Source organism: Neolamprologus multifasciatus, chromosome 20, assembly GCF_963576455.1.
Source record: "Neolamprologus multifasciatus chromosome 20, fNeoMul1.2, whole genome shotgun sequence".
In the NCBI taxonomy this organism is placed as follows: Eukaryota; Metazoa; Chordata; class Actinopteri; order Cichliformes; family Cichlidae; genus Neolamprologus; species Neolamprologus multifasciatus.
In genome coordinates, this window is record NC_140458.1 from 17886655 (window position 1) to 17894224 (window position 7570).

The following is a 7570-nucleotide window of genomic DNA, read 5'->3' on the forward strand; positions in this document are numbered from 1 at the left end:
GTATCGAGTACTGTAAAATTAACATTTTTATGTATTAAAATTTCATAGCGCAGCGGTGGTGTGGATAATTTTGCCGAAAAAAACGGCGGAAGCGGAGCCGCCGAAGAGTAAACTTTCTCTACTTTCAGAAGTAAGTACTGAATATTATGTCACTTATTTATGTCACTTATTTATGCGCAAATGTTTTTATAATGAAGAACATTAAAACATTACTGTTGGCCACATGTCGGGAAAGTTATGTGACATTAGCGATGTTTGTACTAACTTGGTTTTAAAGCCTTTACTTCAAAATATACGGCGTTCAATAGTTGACTTTAATCTTACAGAGAATGTGATGATTTTATGGATAATTAACGTCAGTCATATATCCACAAACACAACAAGCTGAAAGTCAGTGATGCTGCTCAGTTTGCAGTCCTGTATATCACGGCACAAGCAGGATTCACTGCACTGTTAATGTTAGCTAAGTTATATTGCTGCCTCTGTTCGGTGGTGTCGAGCCAAACGGACTTTAACGTGTGTTTGAACGAGCTGACGGTTCACTCGTTAAGCTGAAAGAAAGATGCTTTAATCACAGGAGTCACACGTGTCCACTTTACCATCTGGGAACTCTTCTTGTTTTGTAATAACACAATCCTCCTTCTTTTGTGCTTGTTTGTAGCAGTGTATACACCTGAGACTGTCACCTGTCTGTCTGTCCTGCACTCTCTCTCTTTTTCTTTCTCTCTGATTGTGTAATAAAAGTATGAACATGTATTTATAAGTTACACTTGTGTTTAAATCCTGCAGCTTATCACACATTTGATTTCCATGTGTGACAACTGCAAGTGTCCAGAGTGAGGACAGACTGAGGGACCCACTGCTGCACATCATCTGTGAGGCTTTGCACCCCTGATGATCCACCAGGACAAACTCAGCAGTGTGTGAGGAAGAGGAGGAGGAAGAGCCAGCAGCAGCTGACAGATGGAGAGAATAGACAGACTGTTCCCTGTTTGTGAAGGACTGCTAGGAAAGTTTAGAATAACTAATTGTCTGTCCTGAATCAGTCTTATTAGGTAATGTTCAAATAATTTTATCATTCCAGTGTTTGCAGTGTGGGAGAAAGTACTCAGGGCCTTCAAGTTACACACTATGAAAGGCAGAAACAAGTTTAATATTCAGAAACCTAAAGTATGTATCAGCAGCTGAATGGACCTAAAAATAAATGTTTGTTTCAGTTCTATGAAGCTTTGAGTATTTTGGATTAGTAGCACTGCTGTGTTTGTTGCATCATATTGCTGTAATTGTTTATATGCTTTATATATTCTGAGGTAAGTTGATCTATAGTGTTACATCATACAGTGGGGCAAAAAAGTATTTAGTCAGCCACCGATTGTGCAAGTTCCCCCACTTAAAATGATGACAGAGGTCAGTAATTTGCACCAGAGGTACACTTCAACTGTGAGAGACAGAATGTGAAAAAACAAATCCATGAATTCACATGGTAGGATTTGTAAAGAATTTATTCGTAAATCAGGGTGGAAAATAAGTATTTGGTCAATAACAAAAATACAACTCAATACTTTGTAACATAACCTTTGTTGGCAATAACAGAGGTCAAACGTTTACTATAGGTCTTTACCAGGTTTGCACACACAGTAGCTGGTATTTTGGCCCATTCCTCCATGCAGATCTTCTCAAGAGCAGTGATGTTTTGGGGCTGTCGCTGAGCAACACGGACTTTCAACTCCCGCCACAGATTTTCTATGGGGTTGAGGTCTGGAGACTGGCTAGGCCACTCCAGGACTTTCAAATGCTTCTTACGGAGCCACTCCTTTGTTGCCCGGGCGGTGTGTTTTGGATCATTGTCATGTTGGAAGACCCAGCCTCGTTTCATCTTCAAAGTTCTCACTGATGGAAGGAGGTTTTGGCTCAAAATCTCACGATACTTGGCCCCATTCATTCTGTCCTTAACACGGATCAGTCGTCCTGTCCCCTTGGCAGAAAAACAGCCCCATAGCATGATGTTTCCACCCCCATGCTTCACAGTAGGTATGGTGTTCTTGGGATGCAACTCAGTATTCTTCTTCCTCCAAACACGACGAGTTGAGTTTATACCAAAAAGTTCTACTTTGGTTTCATCTGACCACATGACATTCTCCCAATCCTCTGCTGTATCATCCATGTGCTCTCTGGCAAACTTCAGACGGGCCTGGACATGCACTGGCTTCAGCAGCGGAACACGTCTGGCACTGCGGGATTTGATTCCCTGCCGTTGTAGTGTGTTACTGATGGTGACCTTTGTTACTTTGGTCCCAGCTCTCTGCAGGTCATTCACCAGGTCCCCCCTTGTGGTTCTGGGATCTTTGCTCACCGTTCTCATGATCATTTTGACCCCACGGGATGAGATCTTGCGTGGAGCCCCAGATCGAGGGAGATTATCAGTGGTCTTGTATGTCTTCCATTTTCTGATGATTGCTCCCACAGTTGATTTTTTCACACCAAGCTGCTTGCCTATTGTAGATTCACTCTCCCAGTCTGGTGCAGGTCTACAATTCTTTTCCTGGTGTCCTTCGAAAGCTCTTTGGTCTTGGCCATGGCGGAGTTTGGAGTCTGACTGGTTGAGGCTGTGGACAGGTGTCTTTTATACAGATGATGAGGTCAAACAGGTGCCATTCATACAGGTAACGAGTGGGGGACAGAAAAGCTTCTTACAGAAGACGTTACAGGTCTGTGAGAGCCAGGGATTTTCCTTGTTTGAGGTGACCAAATACTTATTTTCCACCCTGATTTACGAATAAATTCTTTACAAATCCTACCATGTGAATTCATGGATTTTTTTTCACATTCTGTCTCTCACAGTTGAAGTGTACCTCTGGTGCAAATTACTGACCTCTGTCATCATTTTAAGTGGGGGAACTTGCACAATCGGTGGCTGACTAAATACTTTTTTGCCCCACTGTATTCTATAAGGATGTTATGTGTTTGTATACTTTCTGCCCAGTTTGACACATTTAGCAGAAGTCAGACAGGTTAAAGGCTCTGATATCTATTCTGTATGACTTAAAGCAGTTATGACATGGTCTGATTTTCTCACCCAATAAAGGAATATTCAATATATTAGTCTACTCTTCATTTTTATCAGAAACAGTTATCACAGCTCATACAATTTCTTTTTACACATGTATGTAAGCAATGAGCCAAATTTAGTAATGCCAACATACTGAAGGAACAACATTTCTCTCTTATATATGATACACCTATATATGCACTGTCAAAGATACTTGTCTTTGAGTGAAGATTTAAGGTGATAAGACATATAAATAACTGCAACTTGAATCTGTTCACTGCTGTAATAGCTAATAATGATTAATATAATAACTATAATATTGGCCATATTATATTTACATTACCAAAGTGATATGACTTTAGTCTCATGAACAACATTAGCTAATTGTTATTTACTAACTAATCTTAAATGACTGTTCAGTACAGAAATGAAGCCCAACAATCATGTTTTACTGTCCTGTGGTCTCAGCCTCAGATACTTATCAAATCACACAAAGCTCTTGTAGAAACAAACAAACAAATGAACAAAATATGTTTTCCTTCATTTCTGTCAAACAAAGTTGTATGACACGTTTCCAGCGGTTAGTATCATGGTTGCTAGGCAACCTGGGAAGCGCAACGGAGACTAGACCGTCCCATACAGACAAACTTGCCGTTTATTTTGCAAATCGAGCTCAACACTGCCCCTAGTGTCCTGGAGCACTTCCGTTGTGTTTTGGAATTTGCATGTGCTTTGGGGTTTGCATGTGCTTTGGAGTTTACAAGTGTTTTGGAGTTTGCATGTGTTTTGGAGTTTGCAAGTGTTTTGGAGTTTGCAAGTGTTTTGGAGTTTGCAAGTGTTTTGGAGTTTGTACGTGCTTTGTCTCTAGGGGCCACTGTAGAAGAGCATGTGGAAACATCACTTGTTTGTAAATAGAAAGAGAAAAAAAATGGGCGGTGAGAGGCTCCATAAGTCTGATTATGTGTGTGTATATTCACTAATATGAACAAGCGTGGCTTGCATGTGTGTCCTATAAGTCTGTGTGTGCTGTGAGGCTGTTGTAAATGTGCTGCCGTTGAGTGCATGTGTTTGCGTGATCGTGGTGTGTAAATATGCAGAAATAGAGGGTATTGTTTGTAGGTGAGTGGGGAAGTAGGTGATCACAGCAGTGAAAGAAAAGAGAAAGAAAAAAACCACGAGAACGGTGAGTGACAACAACAAAAAAGAAAAGAAACGGAAACATTCCAATTAAAGCAATGACAGAGGGTGACGGTGTTATATCGGCTATGACATCATACTGATATTACAAGGTTAAACTCATGTTAAAGGAGAGAGTGTAGCGGATTTTTATCTGGAGTGCAGTCAATATAACCACGGAGTGGTGCCGGGGTCACGGTAGAACTGTCCGTCCACGTAGAGCCGGTCCATGGCGATGACAGCGCGGGAGCCTCTCTAGATGAAGCTACGTCGAACTGGGAACAGGACCTTGCGTCGTTCCAGGATCTCTTTGGGGAACTGGTCGTTCACGCTGAAGTCCATTCCTTTCAGCTCCCTGCCGCAACTCTTCACCTGTTCCTTCTGTTTGAATTGGCTGAATTTGGCCACAATTGGACGTGGTCTCCCAGTCGGCGACCTTACAGCCCCCAAGCGATGTACTGTTTCGAAGGCGATGTTCTTTTCATCACAGCTTTCCCTGCTTCCCATAAAACAGAAGCTGATGTTCCAGGAGTGTCATTAAAGTCTAAATATGAAGTCCACTCTTTTTTTAAATATTTAATAAAGTCTTCATCTTTAAGCAGTGATGTATTAAATCTCCAGTTTTTACTTGGCGTAGTATTATTCTTGTGCATTAGTGTTAAAGATACAAGAGCATGATCGCTGACAGCTATAGGGTGAATCTCAGTGTCTGAAATATCACTCAGCAGTGAGTTGCTGACCAAAAAATAATCCAGACGAGAGTAGGAGTGATAAACATGTGAAAAAAAAAGTATATTCCTTACTGGTGGGGTGAAGGGAGCACCATGCATTGCAAAGACCAAAGTCGCTCATATACTGTTTGATTATATTTGTGGACTACCAATTACGCTGAGTTCCTGCTGTATTGAGCCTATCCATTTCTTCATTTAGTCCAAGGTTGAGGTCGCCTCCAAGAACAAGTGTGCCATCTAAGTGTTCAGAGAGTGCACTGAAAAAACCGTGAAAGAATGAGGGATCATCAAAATTTGGACCATATACACTTACAATACATAGCTTTTTAATCAAGTATAGATAGTTTAATGATTAAGAATCTGCCCTCTGGATCTATAACTGTATTGAGTACTGTGAAATTAATTTTTTTATGGATTAAAATTGCTACTCCTCTTTGTCTAGAATTATAACAAGCTGAGAACACATTAGGAAACTCAGGTGTTTTAAGTTCATTCGACCCTCTAAGGGGTCTGTGGGTCTCTTGTAAAAGGACAACATCTGCCTGTAGTTTTTTGAGTTGGTTAAATATTTTTAACCTCTTTGGAAACCTAACTGAGCAAGTACTAAAAAATACCTGTTACCAGTTACTACCGCCTAATGGAAACTCTAAAGACCAAGCTGAGTCAAGTTAAGCCAAGCTAGGTTGGTGGTAGTGGATAAAGGTAATTAGAGCTCACAAGGTCTGATTGAAATGGAGGTCATTCAATTTCAGTGTAAAGAAGTTAAACTACATATGTCAAGGTCTCATAATGGTTTGACCCGAAACCTCTGCTGATAATTACCCACGCCTTTTTTCACACCTTGGCTCATATGATATGTTTCATAGTTGGTCAACGACCCTGGTAAAGACAACCCCATCTGGGGTTTAAATACCTGGGACTCTCCAACATTTAGTTTTAGATCTAACGAAGGTTCTCAGATGAGTGGTGAAAGGTCTTCAAGAAACTTAGAGAATTCCAGCTGCTTTCTTTCAAAGCTCCTCAGACTATCATGACCTGGATGACTGGGAACCCCTTTCTTTTCTCATTCATTGTGTGCAGTCCCTCTGGAGTCATAAAGTTGGAGCTTGTCAGTAGCAAAGGCCTGAAAGTACAAAAATGGCTACTGAAGAGGGCTTAAAAACAGTCCTGCTTGAATTTGAAAGCCGATTTAAGTCTGTACTTTCAGAACTCCAGACATGAGTGTAGTGCTCCTGTGGCCCGTTGGTCTAGGCGTATGATTCTCGCTTTGGGCGCGAGAGGACCCCCGTTCAAATCCCGTACGAGTCCCCTTCCCATCGAAAGCTTTAACCTTCATGGAAACTTTTGGCAAGTGTAACTCCTTCTGGGTCATTGTAAATGTGTTGCTTACAAAAACTTTCAATGTTATCTGTGACACCAATTTGTCTGTCAAAACTGCTTTTACTGATTGTGTGAAGCAGTCACTCTGATGACTCATTGAGTGATGCCATTGACTGCACAGTCCCTGCCATGCAATATGTTTATGTCACATTTTGAGAGTGACTTGGAAACCTAACTGAGCAAGTACTAAAAAATACCTGTTACCGGTTACTACCGCCTAATGGAAACTCTAAAGACCGAGCTGAGTCAAGTTAAGCCAAGCTAGGTTGGTGGTAGTGGAAAAAGGTAATTAGAGCTCACAAGGTCTGATTGAAATGGAGGTCATTCAATTTCTGTGTAAAGAAGTTAAACTACATATGTCAAGGTCTCATAATGGTTTCACCCGAAACCTCTGCTGATAATTACCCACGCCTTTTTTCACACCTTGGCTCATATGATATGTTTCATAGTTGGTCAACAACCCTCGTAAAGACAACCCCATCTGGGGTTTAAATACCTGGGACTCTCCAACATTTAGTTTTAGATCTAACAAAGGTTCTCAGATGAGTGGTGAAAGGTCTTCAAGAAACTTAGAGAATTCCAGCTGCTTTCTTTCAAAGCTCCTCAGACTACCATGACCTGGATGACTGGGAACCCTTTTCTTTTCTCATTCATTGTGTGCAGTCCCTCTGGAGTCATCCCTGTTGGAGCTTGTCAGTAGCAAAGGCCTGAAAGTACAAAAATGGATCCTGAAGAGGGCTTAAAAACAGTCCCGCTTGAATTTGAAAGCCAATTTAAGTCTGTACTTTCAGAGCTCCAGACATGAGTGCAGTCCTCCTGTGGCTTGTTAGTCTAGGCGTATGATTCTCGCTTAGGGTGCGAGAGGTCCCAGGTTCAAATCCTGGACGAGCCCCCTTGACATCGAAAGCTTTAACCTTCATGGAAACTTTTGGCAAGTGTAACTCCTTCTGGGTCATTGTAAATGTGTTGCTTACAAAAACTTTCAATGTTATCTGTGACACCAATTTGTCTGTCAAAACTGCTTTTACTGATTGTGTGAAGCAGTCACTCTGATGATTCATTGAGTGATGCCATTAACTGCACAGTCCCTGCCATGCAATCTGTTTATGTCACATTTTGAGAGTGACTTGGAAACCTAACTGAGCAAGTACTAAAAAATACCTGTTACCAGTTACTACCGCCTAATGGAAACTCTAAAGACCGAGCTGAGTCAAGTTAAGCCACGCTAGGTTGG

General features: G+C 41.3%; 1 non-coding gene across 1 annotated transcript; it reads left to right on the top strand.

Annotated features, from left to right (window-relative positions):
- The first annotated feature begins 7156 nt into the window (after nucleotides 1–7156).
- Nucleotides 7157–7228, top strand: trnap-agg (transfer RNA proline (anticodon AGG)). Its single transcript has one exon. It is a non-coding gene; the product is annotated as a tRNA-Pro (tRNA).
- Nucleotides 7229–7570: the final 342 nt, after the last annotated feature.